Raw genomic sequence first — 16999 nt, 5'->3', positions numbered from 1 at the left:
GCCCTCTCCGTGATGTCACCGACAGCGCGTTCCCGGTCCCCGTCTGCTTTTCCGCCCCATCTTGCGCCAGCTCAGCCGAACAACCTGCTGCCACAGCCTGCGGGGACAGTGACGTCTGCCTCTCCTTTCCCTCCCTTCCCCGTCCCTGGTCTTCCCCAAAGAAGCGGGCGTTTCTGTTGTAGTTTTTCGTTTTTGGTTTGGCGCCGAGTCTCGCTCTGTCGCCCAGGCTGGAATGCAGTCGTATGATCTCGGCTCCCTGCAACCTCCGCCTCCCGGGTTGAAGCGATTCTCCTGCCGCAGGCTTCCGCGTAGCCGGGATTTCAGGCGCATGCCACCAAGCCCGGCTAATTTTTGTATTTTTAGTAGAGACCGGGTTTCACCTTGATGGCCAGGCTGATCTCGCACACCTGACCTGAGGTAATCCGCTGGCCTCAGCCTCCCAAAGTGCTGGGATTACAGGCCTGAGCCATCACGCCCGCCCAGAAGCCGGTTCTTAGACTGTGTTGCCGAGGACCTCTTTGGCAGACAGCTGGAACCTGTCCACCCTTCTTCAAATAATGGCTTGTAATGCGCAGACTAAAACATGTAGGATTACACAGGAAACTGGTTCTCTTCACATCGTTATCCTTGTGATGTAGCATTCTACTTGAAATTACAAGTCGTTCAATATCAGAGAGAAACCAGATCTATGAAACCAGAGAGGCTGCTCAGATGACTGCAAACCAGCCATCCTTACTTGTTTTACCACTAGCAGTGTTATAAAGACGGTGGTCCAATTTCATGAATCTTGTAGGGTTTTTTCAAATACAGCAATGTACAAATATGCTGCCAGCAGAGCACACTGGACTCAGGCATGGTGCTGGAGTGTGTCATCTCTTCCACAGCCTTCTCTAGACCTTAGCGCTTACCTCATGTTAGCACTTTATGCTCTGCAAAGACAGAAACAAAGTGGTCCAAATTTGGGGGGAAAAAAATATATATACATACACACACACACACATATATATATACACACACACACATATATATATATATTTGGGGGAAATTTTATTTGAGGTGCTTAACAGATTACTGTTAATCTGTAGAATACAACCCCAAACTCTGACAATACTCCACAGACTTCAAATCTATCAGGCAAGTTTTTCCTGTCCTTTGCTTTCATATAAACTGAATCATAAAGTGTGTAGTGGGTTTTGGGGGAGTATAACTGCCCAATGGGTTCACGTTGCCTGCTGCCTAGACAGAACCAATTTATCTAGACAGGGGAATTGCAATAAAGAAAGTCATTTACCCAGAGCCGGCTGTGTGGGAGACCAGAGTTTTATCATTACTCAAATCAGTCTTCCTGAGCATTCTGGGACCAGAGTTTTTAAGGATAGTTTGGTGATTGGGGGCTAGTGAATTGGTAGTTCTGATTGGTCAGGTCGGAGATGAACTCAGAGGTGTTGACCAGGCTGATCTCGGACTCCTGACCTCAGGTGACCCACTCGCCTTGGCCTCCCAAAGTGCTGGGATTACAGGCATGAGCCACCGCGCCCAGGTTCCACCCATTTTTAAATAAAGATAAGATTGTCTTTGAAAATATGTATCATCTAAAGTGATGCGATTGTCCACTACAACCTTAGCCAGTGAATAAATAGCTTTGTGTTGAGCTGTGAAAGAGGCTACAGTTTCATCGGCAATATTTGTTTCTTTCTTTTGTCTTTTTTTTTTTTTTTTTTAAAGACAGTCTTGCTGTGTTGCCTAGGCTAGAGTGCAGCGGTGCAGTCTTGGCTCAATCCAGCCTCCACTTCCCTCACTCAAGCAATCCTCCCACCTCAGCCTCCCGAGTAGCTGGGACTACAGACATGCACCACTATGCCTGGCTAATTTTGTTTTTGTTTGTTTGTTTGTTTGGTTTGGTTGTTGAAAGACAGGGTCTCGCTATCTTGCTCAGGATGGTCCCAGATTCCTGAGCTCAAGCAATCCTCCCACCCGAGCCTCTCAAAGTGCTGGGATTACAAGCATAGGCCACCAAACCTGGACTCTTTATTTTTCTTTCAGAGAGAAGGAGTAGCTCTGTCACCCAGGCTGGAGTGTAGTGTCACCATCATAGCTCACTGCAGCCTGGAACTCCTGGGTTTAAGTGATCCTTCCACCTCAGCCTCTGAATCACTAGGATTATAGGCCAGAGCCACCATGTTCAATTTTTATCAGCAATGTTACCTAAGGTAAAAGAAGGATTTCTAACCATGGGAGGCAACATCCCATCAAAGTAAAAGGTCTGTGCTCCCCCAAAAATGTTTGGAGCTATCTTCTTAATGGCCAGGCAGTGGACATGCCTAGTGAAAAGTTTGAGGATACTCTTCCAATTTTTTTTTTTTTTTTTTTTTTGAGATGGAGCCTCTCTCTGTCTCCTAAGTTGAAGTGCAGCAGCATGACCTTGGCTCACTGCAACCTCTGCCCCCCAGGTTCAAGTGATTCTCCTACCTCAGCCTCCTGAGTAGCTGGGAGTACGTGTGAACACCACCATACCCAGCTCATTTTTGCATTTTTAGTAGAGACAGGGTTTCACAATGTTGGCCAGGCTGGTCTCATACCCCTGACCTCAGGTGATCCACCTGCCTCGGCCTCCCCACTCATCCAATGTTGGGTTTCTTCAGAGGTATATTTGTATAGGCATGACCAAATATCCTAAAAGACATTGCACTTCATCATTCCATGCCTTTAGATATTTAAGGGCCATGGATGGTGATCTCCTCCAGAGACAAAATAAATGCTGGTACAGAACAGGTAAGTGTAGTATAATTTGTCTACATCAGCTTTCAGCATTTAAACCATGGGTCACACATGTTAGAGCAAGAGGGCAGGTTGGATCCTGATAGCAGGAGGGAGTGTTTTTGTCTTAGCTTTCCAATAGCATCATGGTGTTCACCACTGTCATTTCAGAGTGAGGAAGCAATTTTTTGTTTGGTTGATGTCTCCGATTTTTTTTTTTTTCTTTCTTTCTTTCTTGCAGCCGGGGTCTCACTGTTGCCCAGGCTGGAGTGCTATGGCAACATCACAGCCCAGTACAGTCTTGACCTGTTGACCTTCAGGTCTCAATGAATCATTCTACCTCAGCTTCCCAAGTGCTGGAGTTACAGGTACACACCACCATACCCAGCTTATTTATTTACTTTCTGAGACACGGTCTCACTCTTTTGCCCAGTCTGGAGTGCAGTGGTGTCATCAGGATTCACTGCAGGCTCGAACTCCTGGGCTCTAGTCATCCTCTCACCTCATACTCCTGAGTAACTGGGACTACAGTTGGGTGCCACCATGCCCGGCTAATTTTTGTATATTTTGTAGAGACATTGTTTCACCATTTTGCCCAGGAAGCTAGTCTCAAACTTCTGGGCTCAAGTGATCCTCCTGCCTCGACCTCCCAAAGTGCTGGGATTACAGGCAGTTATTTTGACAGTACAATTATGATGATTTAAACTGAGACGTGGGGCCGGAAGGTTAGGAAGAGTCAGACAGATTTGATAAACAGGTTTTGCTTGATGTGATCCCGAGTTGCATCGTGAGTGCAATCAGGGGAAATACTGGTGAAATTTAGCACAGGATGTACCAATGTGTCATTATGGCCAAAAGTGGTTGGTGGTTTAAGGTGGCAAACCCAGCACCTTGTCAAATTTCCCACAGTGGCAATGGTTTGTGAGATTCTGATCAGAAAATTATCCCTCCCTGCTGTAATCAAATTAATTAGGGACAGTAAAACAACAATCTGATCACAGGCATTTTGCTATGTGTGTAGGTATATATACATACACATACACGCAATAGGACTAGTGTGTCATATCTTTAGAGAATATGCATATAGGGTGATTTCACCAAAACCACCAAGAGAGGACCCCTACAACTTAAAGGAGCCCTAATGGTATAAATATTCCAGCCAACAGAAAAAGAGACCAACCTTTCAGCTGCAGTAAGCACTGGAATTGTGAATAACTGGTTATACAGCCCAGTTTCTTGGGTGGAATTGGGCTACAACAGATGTCAGCTACTTGACATCTTGGTCAGGGATATTGCAGGTCACCTTTAAGTGAAAACCTCCACTGACAGATGTCCACTCTGGAGAGCTGCCTTTTAGATACGAGAAACATGAATCTGTGTGTCAACGCCCTTATGTTTACTGCCACAGAGATTGGGCAATAATACCTGATGTGAGCCATGTGCCGTGGCCCACACCTCTGGTCCCAGCTACTTGGGAGACTCAGCAAGGAAGATGGCTTGACCCCAGGAGTGAAAGGCTACAGTGAGTCATAATTGCGCCACTGCATTCAGGCCTGGGCAACAGAGGGAGACCCCATCTCAAAAAGAAAGATAAGAAAGAAAGAAAGAGAGAAAGAGGGAAAGAGAGGGAGGGGGGGAGGGAAGAAAGGAAGGAAGGAAGGAAGGAAGGAAGGAAGGAAGGAAAGAAAGAAAGGAAAACATTAATATTAATAATATCTATTTGGTGCCCTGCAGTGGGCTTGGAGGGAATATTTTATTTGATGTTTCCAGTAAACAACATCTCCAGATTATAGGCCACAATTTTTGATATTTTCATCTCCCAGCAGCTCATTATGAAAGGCATCCTGTATTAATTCAGAGCTCTTGGTAAGAAGTCTTGTGAGACCTTAGCAATGATGGAGAATGTTACCTTTAAGAAGTACAGTACAGGTTCATAAGCCCCTTCATCTAACCACTACATGGGTCTTCCTGTTCTAATTTCGAAGGGAGAAAGTGAAAGTTTTTCAGAAACAGTGGGGGATCTTTGGCCAGGGAAGGTTAAAAACTTCTGTTAGTTTTGTCGATTGGGTTTTTATTGTATCATTATTGGGTTGCACCAGTCCAGAGGATTAGGGGTGATAAGCACAATGGAAATGTTGGGACGTAGGCCAAATGTTACAAATGGATCCAACTACCTGCCTGATACAGTGTGTTCCTCGGTTGCTATGGAGATCAGATGGCACTCCCCATGAGGAATGATTTTTTTCTCATCACAGCCTACCTGCTGCTTGGGCTATGGCTCATCGGCATGGAAATGCTTCACCCCAGTGAGAGCACAAACAAATTACCACTAGAAGGTATCTGTGACCCTGAGATGGAGACAGCTGGATAAAGTCTAACTGCTATGTCTCAAAGGGTCCTAAAGGTACAATGTCCCTGTGACATGTGAAGGGGTTGTCCAGGGACCAGAACAGACGGTACAGCAAGAATAAACCTTTTGCACAATCGTAGGCAATCGTTTTCAATACACTGCTTTCCCCATGCTATCATTTTGTCTGAATTCCAACAATTCAGCTTATGAACTACTTTAAAAAGGGTAATTGAAGCCTAAGGGGTGGATCAGAGTATCATTGGGCCCATACCATACGCCTGTTTCTGGAAAAACCTTGTTCCCTTTATCTTTCCAGAGAAAATAAAATATTGACTCAAAATAAATAAATTTGAAAAAGAAACAGGGCCGACCATGGTGGCTCATGCCAGTAATCTCAGCACAGCACTTTGGGAGGCCGAAGCAGGATGATCACTTGAGTTCAGGAGTTGGAGACCAGCCTAGGCAATTTAGTGAGACCACATTTCTACAGAATTATTATTTTTCTTAATAGCCACATATGATGGTGCATACCTGTAGTCTCAGCTACTTGGAAGGCTAAGGTGGGAGGATCGCGGGAGCCCAGGAGGTTCAGGCTGCAGTGAACTGTGATTGTGCCACTGCACTGCAGCCTGGGCAACAGAGAAAGACCTTGACTCAAAAAAGAAAAGAAAAGAAAATATCTTAGAAGTTTTGCTGTCCATCATATGCAACAGAATATCTATGTGTAATGTCCACCATGTCCTTCTGTTGTACCCTCCCCTTAGTTTAGCCAGGAAGGCACCTGTCCCCTTATTAGAATATCATGGGCTCATGGCCAGCACAGTGGCTCACACCTGAAATCCCAGCACTGTGGGAGGCTGAGGCAAATAGATCTCTTGAGCTCCGGGATTGGAAACCAACCTGGGCAACATAGCAAGGCCCTATCTCTACAAAAAAAAAAAAAAGCTGAATGTGGTGGTGCATGTCTGTAGATCCAGCTACTCTGGCGGCTGAGGTGGAAGGATCACTAGAGCCCAGGGGGTGGAGGCTGCAGTGAACTGACATCACTCCACTGTCCTCCATCCTGGGTGACAGAGTGAGACCTAGTCTAAGAAATGTGGGGGAAGGGGGAGAAAGTTTGTTGTGCCAGTGAGTAATGAAGAAAGGGACAGTATTAGAGTTGAGAAGTAAATTGGAATATGAATTGGTACCTCTCCCGCAGAAGATAAATTTGCTGAAAGTGCTGAAGTTAGAGGCATTACATAAGACCTGTTGCAGTTGCTCATGCCTGTAAATCCTGGCACTTTGCAAGGCCGCGGAGCTGCTTGAGCCCAGGAGTTTGGAGACCAGCCTGCGCAACATGGTGAAACCCCTTCTCTACAAAACATATGAAAATTAGCAGGGCATAATGGCCCACGCCTGTAGTGCCAGCTACTGGGAAGGCTGAGAGATGGGAGGATCGCTTGAGCCTGAGAAGTCAAGGCTACAGTGAGACGCGATCGGGTCACTGCACTCCAGCCTGAGAGACAGAATGAGACCCTGTCACAAAAACTAAAAGTAAACATTAAAAAGCCTGTAATATAGCAGTGGCACATCCAGTTCTCTACGCTACTATAGAACTATCAGTGGCCAAAGGTATGTGTGGTGCAAGAATGACGATTTCAGGATTCTCTGAAATCCTAAAACCATGAAGCCAACTTCATTTCAAACACATTTTGGAAAGGGTTAAATAAATCATGCACAAACTGACAGATAAGAAATGCTGTTTTCAAAAATGATGGAGAGGATTATTATGATGATGAATGATTCCACTTTCTATCCATATCATTGATAGAGCAATCAGTAAATCCAGCACATCCAGGGGATAGGACATCTCTCTAGGCCTCCTATTAAAAATGAAAAAATTGAGGCTGGCATATAACCCATCCAAGCCTATAAGGGGCAGCATGAGGATTTTATTGGCACCAAAAGTGACTCGTTTGGTCTCTGTTTCTTATACACAGGCACAAGACAGCATGACATTTCAGGAGATGCTCTGTCTGAATGGATCTGTGAGGCGGGGATGTGGGGGGTCCGGGGAGTGGCCCTTGACAGGGATCTCTGTTAACTGTGCCTAGAATCCTGGGAAGATAAAACCCTCCCTGCAGTGGGCATCCCCGGCTGGCCTGGAACCACCAACCTTTAGGATTACGGGAAGAAAAAGGGCAGATTCTCTAGTGATGGATAATACACGAACGGGGGAGATTCTCTAGTGATCGATAATACACGAACGGGGGAGATTCTCTAGTGATCGATAATACACTAATGCTTTAAAAGCTGGAGCAAGCGTCCCTGGGTGGGCTCGAACCACCAACCTTTCGGTTAACAGCCGAACGCGCTATCCGATTGCGCCACAGAGACAGGAACTGCTTATTCTACTGTGCATTATGGGAAGGACACCTTTAACAAACTGCCCCTATCCCTTCCAGCCTCAGGGCCCGCCTGGCAGGACGATAGAGCAAGGCCTTGGAAAACCCGAGCGATTAGAGCTGTGAATCGCGCTGGTCACGCTGGACACCTGCGCGGGACATTCTGGAGCCAGAAGGACAGCCGAATGGCTTTCGCCCGCCCTGCCCTTCGCCTGCTTCAGAAGCCCCCGGAAACTCCCAGGTCCGCGACCCGGGCCCGAGCAGCCTGGGGGCCCCAAGGCAAGCTGAACGCCTAGTGGGCTCCCGGAATGGCTCTTCCCGTTCTCTGCACCGCCCTCACCCAGTGAGGGAGCCTGTGCCCACCCGGCCCAGTCGCTTTCGGGGCCGCTGCGGAGCTGCCGCTGCCATCTTCGGATCCTGTGTTCCGCACGGGGGCTCCACCAGGGCAGGGATGGGGGTGAGGGTGGCTCGTGGATCCCCCTCGCGGGGAGCAGTGTCTGGCACTCACCAGGGCGCATGATTAGGACTTGTTGAATGACTCCATCGTCGCCTTTATCTTTTAGTCCTTTGAAGAGGCTTGAGAATGGAAATCATGAGAGATTTTTCCATGGGGAAGTTCTTTTTACAAAGCGTTTATTCAGGTTGATTTCTCGGTACCTTGCGGGGCGGGCAACGGGCGGGGCCTCCAGTGCACCTTCTACGCGGTGGAGAATAAATAGAGAATCTTAGCTGGGCGGTGGTCGGGCGGTGGTGGGTGGTGGGGCGGGAGGGCGGGAGGGCGGGAGCGGGGGAAAGGAAAAGCAAAAGCAGGGAAAGAAGCCGGGGAGCGGTGAAACAGACATGCAGATCTCCTGAAAGGCTCGTGGGGAAGCACAGGCGGGATCTTCCGGAGGTGAGAATTGCTTTTTTTTTGTAGCAGAATGGGGGAGGAATTGAGGGGAAAATGGAGATGGAACCTGAAGGAGCCCGAAACGAGAGAATCTGTAGCTCCCCAAGAATAAAATCTTCCAGAAAAATTAGACTGAAAACTAGGCGTCTGGGACCCCTGAAATCCTTGGAGCAGTAGCATTATCATGACCCTCTGTGTTCCTTTTGGCAAAAGGACTTGCTTCCATTGTTTGTTTGTTCAATTGTTGTGTTTGTTTAATAAATAAAACCCTTTTCATGTATCTTTGAAATTATGTTGTTTCCATTACTTTATGATTACAAACAATGCTGCGGTCGTCATTGTTGTACATTTCTCATTGGCCACTGGTGTATTTTATAGGGTAGAGGCCTGGAGAGCAGTTGTTCCAGCATAGTGATTACATGGTTTTTTATATCATTCCATTTTCTTTCCTTTTTTGGCTTATTAGCTATAATTCTTTATTTTATTATATCAGTGATAGCTTTAAGGTTTCTAGAATACATATTTACCAGTTTGCCCTCAAGTGACATTATACCTCCTCTTCTGGCCTTTATGCTAGTGTTGTCATGTATTTTGATTTTAGACGTGTTCTAAACCCCAACATCTAAGTACATACATAGCGATTTCCAGGCGTCTCCATTTCTTTGTGTAGGTTCAGATTTCTGTCTGATATCCTTATCCTTAGGCCTGGAGTACTCCTTTAACGTTTGTTGTAGTGTGGGTCGGTGAATGCTTTCATTTATTTGTATGTCTTTATTTTTATTTGTATTTTTTTAAGATGGAGTCTCACTCTGTCATCCAGGCTGGAGTACAGTGGCATGATCTGGGCTCACTGCAACTTCCATCTCCTGGATACAAGTGATTCTCATCCCTCAGTCTCCCAAGTAGCTGGGATTACAGGCATGTGCCACCACGCCTGGCTAATTTTTGTATTTTTAGTAGAGACAAAGTTTTGCCATGTTGGCCAGGCTGGTCTCCAACTCCCTGACCTCAAGTGATCCGCCCGCCTCGGCTTCCCAAAGTGCTGGGATACACGCGTGAGCCACCGCACCTGGCCTCATTTTTTGTATGTCTTTAAATGTCCTTATTTCAGTCACATTTTTGGAAGATTTTTCATTGTGGCTTAGAATTCCAGAATAACTTTTTTTCTCTCTCTCACTACTTTAATATGTTGCCACTTTGATGCCTTGTCATATCATCTTTTCTGTTTTTGTAAAACTGGCATAAAGGAGGCTTCCTGTACTTGCTATATAATTTTTGGAATGTGTATTTAAATTTTAAAAACTTTTATTATACTTTAAGTTCTGGGATACATGTGCAGAACGTCCAGGTTTGTTACATAGGTATACATATGCCATGGTGGTTTGCTGCACCCATCAACCTGTCATCTACATTAGGTATTTCTCCTAATGCTATCCTTCCCTTTGCCCCCCACCCCGCTACAGGCCCCAGTGTGTGATGTTCCCCTCCATGTGTCCATGTGTTCTGATTTTTCAACTTCCACTTATGAGTGACAACCTGCAGTGTTTGGTTTTTTATTCCTGTTAGTTTGCTGAGAATGATGGTTTCCAGCTTCATCCATGTCCCTTCGAAGGACATGAATTCTTTCTTTTTTCTGGCTGCATAGTATTCCATGCTGTATATGTGCCACGTTTTCTTTATCCAGTCTATCATTGATGGGCCTTTGGGTTGGTTCCAAGTCTTTGCTATTGTGAATAGTGCATGTGTGCATGTGTCTTTATAGTAGAATGATTTATAATCCTTTGGGTATACACCCAGTAATGGGATTGCTGGGTCAAATGGTATTTCTGATTCTAGATCCTTGAGAAATTGCCACACTGTCTTCCACAATAGTTGAACTAAATTAAAAATATGAAAATGGGCTGGGTGAGGCTGGGTGATTACATGCCTGTAATCTGAGCACTTTGGGTGGGGGAGGTGGGATGATCGATTGAGGCCCAGAGTTAGAGACCAGCCTGGATAAGATGGCAAGACTCTCTCTCTCTCTCTCTCTCTTTCTCTCTCTCTCTCTCTCTCTGTGTATATATATAATATATATACTATATATAATATAATATACATAACTATATGTAATATATATACACACACACTCTCTCTATGTGTATGTATACACACACAGATATAGATACATCCATCATGAAAGTCCTAGATTCATCTTAAGTTCCACTGAAAGTGCAATTAAAGTAAAATGTGCCCACCCTGAGGGCCAACCCTACCTCCTGACATGTAAGTTGTGTTTGTGAGACATTCTCAATAGCATTTGCTTTCCCTAGCATAGTGGTTTTCATGTTTTCCTCACACCTGAATGTCCTCAGTGCAAAACCTGTCAGAATTCACTTCCTTTGCTGTTCTTCTTTGAGAACCCTCCAGGGTTTTGTTTACTTATTTATTTTATACCTTTTAAAAGCATAGAGACAAAGACTGGCGAGTGGCACATATTACTACATTAGTCTGAGTTCTCCAGAGAAAGAAAACAAGCAGGATACACACACACACACACACACACACACACACACACACAGAGACAGAGAGAGAGAGAGAGGGGTTTACATTGGCTCATGTGATTATGGAAGCAGAGAAGTCCAAGGTCTACACTGAGTAAGCTCTAGACCCAGGAGAGTCTAATGTAGTTCTCTACCAAGTCGGAGGCCCAAGGCAGAAGACTGATGTCCCGGCTCAAAGACAGTGGAGCAGAAAGACTTCTTTCTAGCCTTTCATTCTATTCAAGCCTTCTGTGGGTTGGATGAGGCCCACTCACACTGGGGAGAGCAATCCGCTTTACGCAGTTTACCAATTCAAATGTCAATCTCATCCAGAAACACTCTCAGAAACACAGTGAGAAATATTGTTTAACCAAATATCTGGGTACCCCATGGACCATTCAAACTGACAGAAAAATTAATCTTCACAAATACTCTCAATAAAAGTGACTAATAAATTTAGCATCATGTCCTGCCTGTTTATCCCACGACAATTAATGTATTCCAGCATAACATTGTCTTCCTTTCTCTTATAGTAGCAACATGTGAGAGTTTCATTGAAAGTAAGGTTGCCCAGGCACGGTGGCTCACCCCTGTAAACCTACACTTTGGGAGGCCGAGGTGGGCAGATCACCTGAGCTCAGTAGTTTGAGACCAGCCTGGATAACATGGTGAAACCCCATTTCTACCAAAAATACAAAAAATTAGTTGGGCATGGTGGTGCGCACCTGTAATCCCAGCTACTCGGGAGGTTGAGGCAGGAGAATTGCTTGAACCGGGAGGTGGAGGTTGCAGTGAGCCAAGATCCCACCATTGCACTCCAGCCTGGGCAACAGCAGTGAAACTCCATTTCAAAAAAATATAAATAAATAAATAAAGTGAGGTTAATTTTGACCTTATGGAGTCTCTCCCCAACTCTTACATACCATTGCCACTTGTGGATTGTCATTTTTGTCATGGCTTTTATGTAAAAAATATATCAATAAGCTATATGAAGTGCTAATATAAGTTTGAGTTTCATCCTGACTCCATAAGCCACTTTCCATTTTGATAAAGCCTGGAAATATTCGTGTCCATCTTCTTGAATATGGGTAATGGATACCTATTGTGGGGCCCACTCTCAATCTCATGGTTTTCTTTATTTTCATTCAAGTCTCAATAGATATGCCTGGGCTGCCTGAAAGCCACTGAAAATGGCCCGTGGCCTTCTGCATCTAACAGAGTCAACTAAAATCTAAGCCATGTAATGGGGGGATGGAAAGTGAGAAGAACCAAACTCAGCACACAAGGACTCAGTCTAAATCTCTGGGCTAAGAGATGACCAGACTATCATGGCTTCTCGGACATAAGGCTTTGTCTGGAGGATGACTGTAGGCTCCCGTGACAATGCCTACCCCAGAAAGCTTGAGGCTGCCAGGGGACCTTACTTTAGTTCTAGCCAATACCTGCTGATGATGGTAGATTCGGGATCTCCCTTTCTTATGGCACTTACTAAGAAGGGAATCCTTCCTGCATCCCTTTGGGATGTGTGTGTATCTCCTAGGGACTCCAGTGTGTCTTTCCCTAGGATCTGAAAGTCTTACTCCTTTGAGCTGTAGTTCTCAGGAAGGACTGAGCGTCTGTCTTCCAGTTTCTGTGGGAGGTTAGAATCCCATCTTCTAATATTGCCAGCTGGCAGACACAGCTGGCCTGATGAGGCAGAAGTTTACACTGAGCAACCTTTTGTAATGTTTCACTTGTGCCTTGCCCCCTGCCCTCTCTCTCTCCTCCCTCTCCCCCTATAATGCCATCACCTCTGCACAAATGGGAACACAGCTCAGCCAGGTTCTCTACTGTCAGTAGTTAGTGAATAAAATCCGTTTTCTGTGCTTTAACTAATGTCTGGCTTTATCTTTGGCAAAATAAGTGGAGTGATCATTTTTGGTGTCAAGGCAGCTACAAAGAGAGGCACAGACATGACAGGAGGGTCACTTGACCCTTCTCATTTCATAGGCATCTATTCCCGCCTGGTGTTTATAAGCCTGACACTTGGCTGGGCTTCCCTGGGGTATCTCTCCATGGCTCTGTGGCAAGACTTGAAAAGGCTGGTGATAACACTTGGTGTCCCCATAGCCACCTTCAAAAATGTCATTAAATGCTTGCAAGAAAATGAAGGGAAACATAGAAAACCTGATTTTGAAAGTCATTGCCTCTCCTTCTTCCTCATTCAGAGTGTGTATGATATTGCTGTCTGACATTGGTTGGACTGCAATTTAGCACAACACCTTTTCTAATATTTGGCAGTTTCTTACAGAGTTAAGTCTACCCTATAGGAAAGCAAATTGACTTTCATTCATTACCCATGAAAAATGAACACATACATCCAACAAGACTTCTACAAGAAATGCTCATAGAAACCTTATTTTTATACTAGGGAAAAACTGGGTACAACACAAGTCCTCATCAACAGAAAAATTTAATATCTACTGTTACATAGTCATAAAATGACCTCATGCACAGCAAACAAAAACGAGCAAAACAAAATTTTTTTTAAAAAGCAGGGAAAACATGAAAAAACACAGTAACATGGGTAAAACCCTCCAAACACCATGCTTAGCAAAAGATGTCTATAAAATATCTTTTGAATGTCAAAAACAAATTTATTTTAATGTACCTGTCTGATATTCCTGTGTAATTCCATTTACAGGAAGCATCAGGACTCAACAGTGGTTCCCTCTTTGAGATATTTTGATGGAAAACTTCCTGGGTTGATGGAAATGTACTATAGCTTGGTCTGGTTGATACTTAAAATGGTCTATACATTTATTAAATTTCACGGTACACTTTTTACATTTACATTTTTAATATAAAAATAATGTTAATTATTTTTAAACTGCTGAAATCTTAAAATGAATACTTCTTTTAGTATTGATTTTACCCTGAGATATATTTTTTACTTTTATACGTACTGTAAAATCTGTACAATAAAGTTTGGAGTAAATTAGAACTTTTTACTCTTCCTACACAATGCTAGAAGTTGGAACATCTTAATTCCATTTACCTTCCTTGTGATTTTCAAGTTACTGTCATTAATTTTATGGCAACATATATTTTAAGTCACATGGATATCACTATGATAGTTGGATTAGTAAAACGTACTATTTGACTGAGCGATGCATTTAACCTACGCATTGCTCTGCGTTCCTTCATTCTCTTTCCACATTCCCCAGGGATCATTTCACATTTTTGCGTTTCCCTTAGTTAGCATGTGCTGCTTCTCCAGAAAGATCTGCACTTCACCTCCACTTGAAAGATCTGTAGTCTTGGGTTAGGGGCCAGCAGTCAGTTGAAAATGATAGTATTTTAGAACTCTGTGGTGTCTTACTTTTTCACTGCTGTGAATTTAGCACCTGACCTTTGGACACAATAGGAATTTCCCCTCTGGGCGCTGCTCTGGTTTTCCCATGTGCCTTGGGCATTCAGCAGTGTCCTGATGACATGCCTGGGTGTGCTTTGTTTGTCCTTATGCTGCTTGGAGTTCATAGCTCCTCTTGCACATGTGGCTTGATGCCTCGTTGGGTTTGTTTCTCATAATTGTCCATAGGTAAGAACTACTTCCTTTCAGTATTGCTTCTGTCCCATTTTCTGTCTCCTCCAGCTTCCAGGACTTTAGTGACGTATTATGTTAAGCGTTTATGACATAACTCACATATATATATTCTCATATATATATATGCACTCGTTTCTTAGTTTTCCTTCCTGCTAGTTCTCTATGCTTGTCTAGAAAGTCTCCGGTTACTTATCAGGCTAGTAATCCCTCTTCACACGGATCCAAACTGCCATTACACCAATCTATTGACTTTTTAAAATAATAACTATTGCATTTTATTACTAACTTTAATAGATTTTCTTTCCAATTATAAGTATTTATTATATCTCTATGTTATTTCTACCATGACCATATTTTATTTCTATGATTTCCATTTTATTTCAAAATAGATTATTATTTTCCGGTGAAAAATTTTACCATCTCTTCCATTTTTTTGAACATCTAAATCATATTTTAATGTTACTATCTGATAACCTCGATATATCCGTCATCTGTGAGAAACCTATTGTTTCCTGTTTTGGGTTTGTTTTCTCTTGCCTCTGCTACTTTATATGCCTAGAATATTGTGATTGAATGATGGGTCTTTGTGTGAAAAATTATGAAAGGACTGAGTCATGTTCTGTCTCTCTGAAGATTAATTTCCCTCTGCCCCTGGCAGGCCGCAGAGGGGCGGATCACCCCAACCTGGTCTCTGTCTACGCTGATCTGCAGCTTGTTTTTCCTCTTGGGAAACTCAGCAGCAGGATTTTTCCCTCAGAGAAACATCACATTTAAAGCATATGTAGAAAAATGTGAGTTTTTTTCATAAAAAGTCTTAGTTTTCTTATTGTAAATTTAAACACATGATTATTACTGTTCTTAAGCTAATTGGACCAGCCTGGGCAACACGGTGAGTCCCTGTAACTATGAAAAATAAAAACATTAGGCAGGCGTGGTGGCATGTGCCTGCAGTCCCAGCTACTCAGGAGGCTGGAGCAGGAGGAGCACTTGAGCCCAGGGATTCAAGGCAGCAGTGAGCTGGATCATGCCATTGCACTCCAGCCTGGGTGAGGAACAGCGACTCTGTCTCTGAAAATTAATAATAATCATATAATAATAATAAGACTATGGGGGCAGTACCTCCTTTATATTGATCAGATACTTAATTTGTCTATACTATTCAGAGGAAGACAAAGTTAGAAAATACTGTGTATTTATACATGAAAAAAATCCATTAAAGTACCGGGCATTCTAAAGCATGTCATAAGTAACATCCTTTAAAGTGGAAACAGAGGCAGTGGTCTCTATCAGTGATGCTTATCAGTGAGGGAAACAAAAGGAATCATTAGGTACCCTTAGATACCTGGAGAGCCCTCACTGCCAAAAATCTCAGTAATTCTGTGATACAATTTTAAGTCTAACAGGTTATTCTCTTTTCCAGAGGATGAAGTTGCCAACCTAAAATAACAACCAAGAGAGGGTGGTTCTCCAAAGAAATAAATGTTTGGGAATAAACAGAGGATTTCAATTGGGGATCCACGCACTGCACTACGGTATGAGGACCCATAGGCACATCCGGGCAGGCTGAGAAGGGGAACCTTTCACAGTCGAAATGAGGAAGGTCACATAGTTGTTTAGAAACCATTATCCTTGGCCACAAGGAATAATCACAAGGGCGGCATCGGTCCGAGGCTGAATAGGCAGTTGCTGGGCAGACGTCCTTGCAGAGAGATTCTTTGGGTAAGGTTGTGGTGGCCTTTGTGCAAAGTTGTGGTTTTCACAGAGTTCTTGTGATAGTTTTTTGTCATGGGCACGTGTGTGTGAGCACTCCTCCTTTGTGATCTCCTGATTCAATTTTGTTAGGATTTGGCATAAGTGGCTCCATTTTTCATTCTGACAACTGTTACAGGTCATTGCTTTTCTACCATTTTTACTAAGGGCTGGACTTGCTTAAATTACAGGAAATTATGAGGTCTTGATTTGTATAATTATCAGAAGTGCTCATGTTGCTGACTCAGTTGCTTCTTTGGGATGTAATAATTGTCTTTTTTCTCCTTCCTGTACTGTAATTTACACAATCCTTAGAGGAGATTAATTTGATATTTTTCAGCTATGAAAAATCTGAATATGCCCATCAAAGAAAGCCGCCCCTCCATGCTAGGAATTTAGTTTCCTTCCTGTGCCAAGATCCATTTAGGTATAGCACTTTCCTGGAGCCAAGAGTCCTATGAAATGGGGTGTGGCACATTGTGTATTAAGATCATCCTTATTATAGAGATGCCATTCTTGCAGATATTGATAACTACTGTGTCCATAAGACTTTTACCAAACATCAGAAAGACAAAATATGAAAAACTTCTCATTGCTGCAGTCTCAAATGTCAGGAAAGACCAGAATCTTTAGGATAATGGACAATCAAGAAAGACTCGCAGACTAGATTAGCTGTCACGTACTGCCAATCAGGGAATCGATCATTGTCAACCACCACCTAACAGAGATTGTCACCAGAAGTTCACTCCATAACATCAA

At 43.6% G+C, this 16999-nt stretch overlaps 1 protein-coding gene and 1 non-coding gene across 2 annotated transcripts in view; one reads left to right on the top strand and one right to left on the bottom strand.

Moving 5' to 3' along the window:
- Positions 1 to 7412: 7412 nt before the first annotated feature.
- Positions 7413 to 7486, bottom strand: TRNAN-GUU (transfer RNA asparagine (anticodon GUU)). Its single transcript has one exon. It is a non-coding gene; the product is annotated as a tRNA-Asn (tRNA).
- Positions 7487 to 8287: 801 nt separating this feature from the next.
- LOC105479027 (myomegalin-like) overlaps positions 8288 to 16999 on the top strand; it is a 22809-nt gene continuing 14097 nt past the window's right edge. The window contains exon 1 of the mRNA XM_071070148.1: positions 8288 to 8386. The gene's annotated coding sequence lies outside the window, so the exon portion shown is untranslated. The remainder of the gene's footprint in view (positions 8387 to 16999) is intronic.

Source organism: Macaca nemestrina, chromosome 1, assembly GCF_043159975.1.
Source record: "Macaca nemestrina isolate mMacNem1 chromosome 1, mMacNem.hap1, whole genome shotgun sequence".
In the NCBI taxonomy this organism is placed as follows: domain Eukaryota; kingdom Metazoa; phylum Chordata; class Mammalia; order Primates; family Cercopithecidae; genus Macaca; species Macaca nemestrina.
Note: the sequence above shows the minus strand (reverse complement) of the source record. Positions and strands in the feature narration are given on the sequence as shown.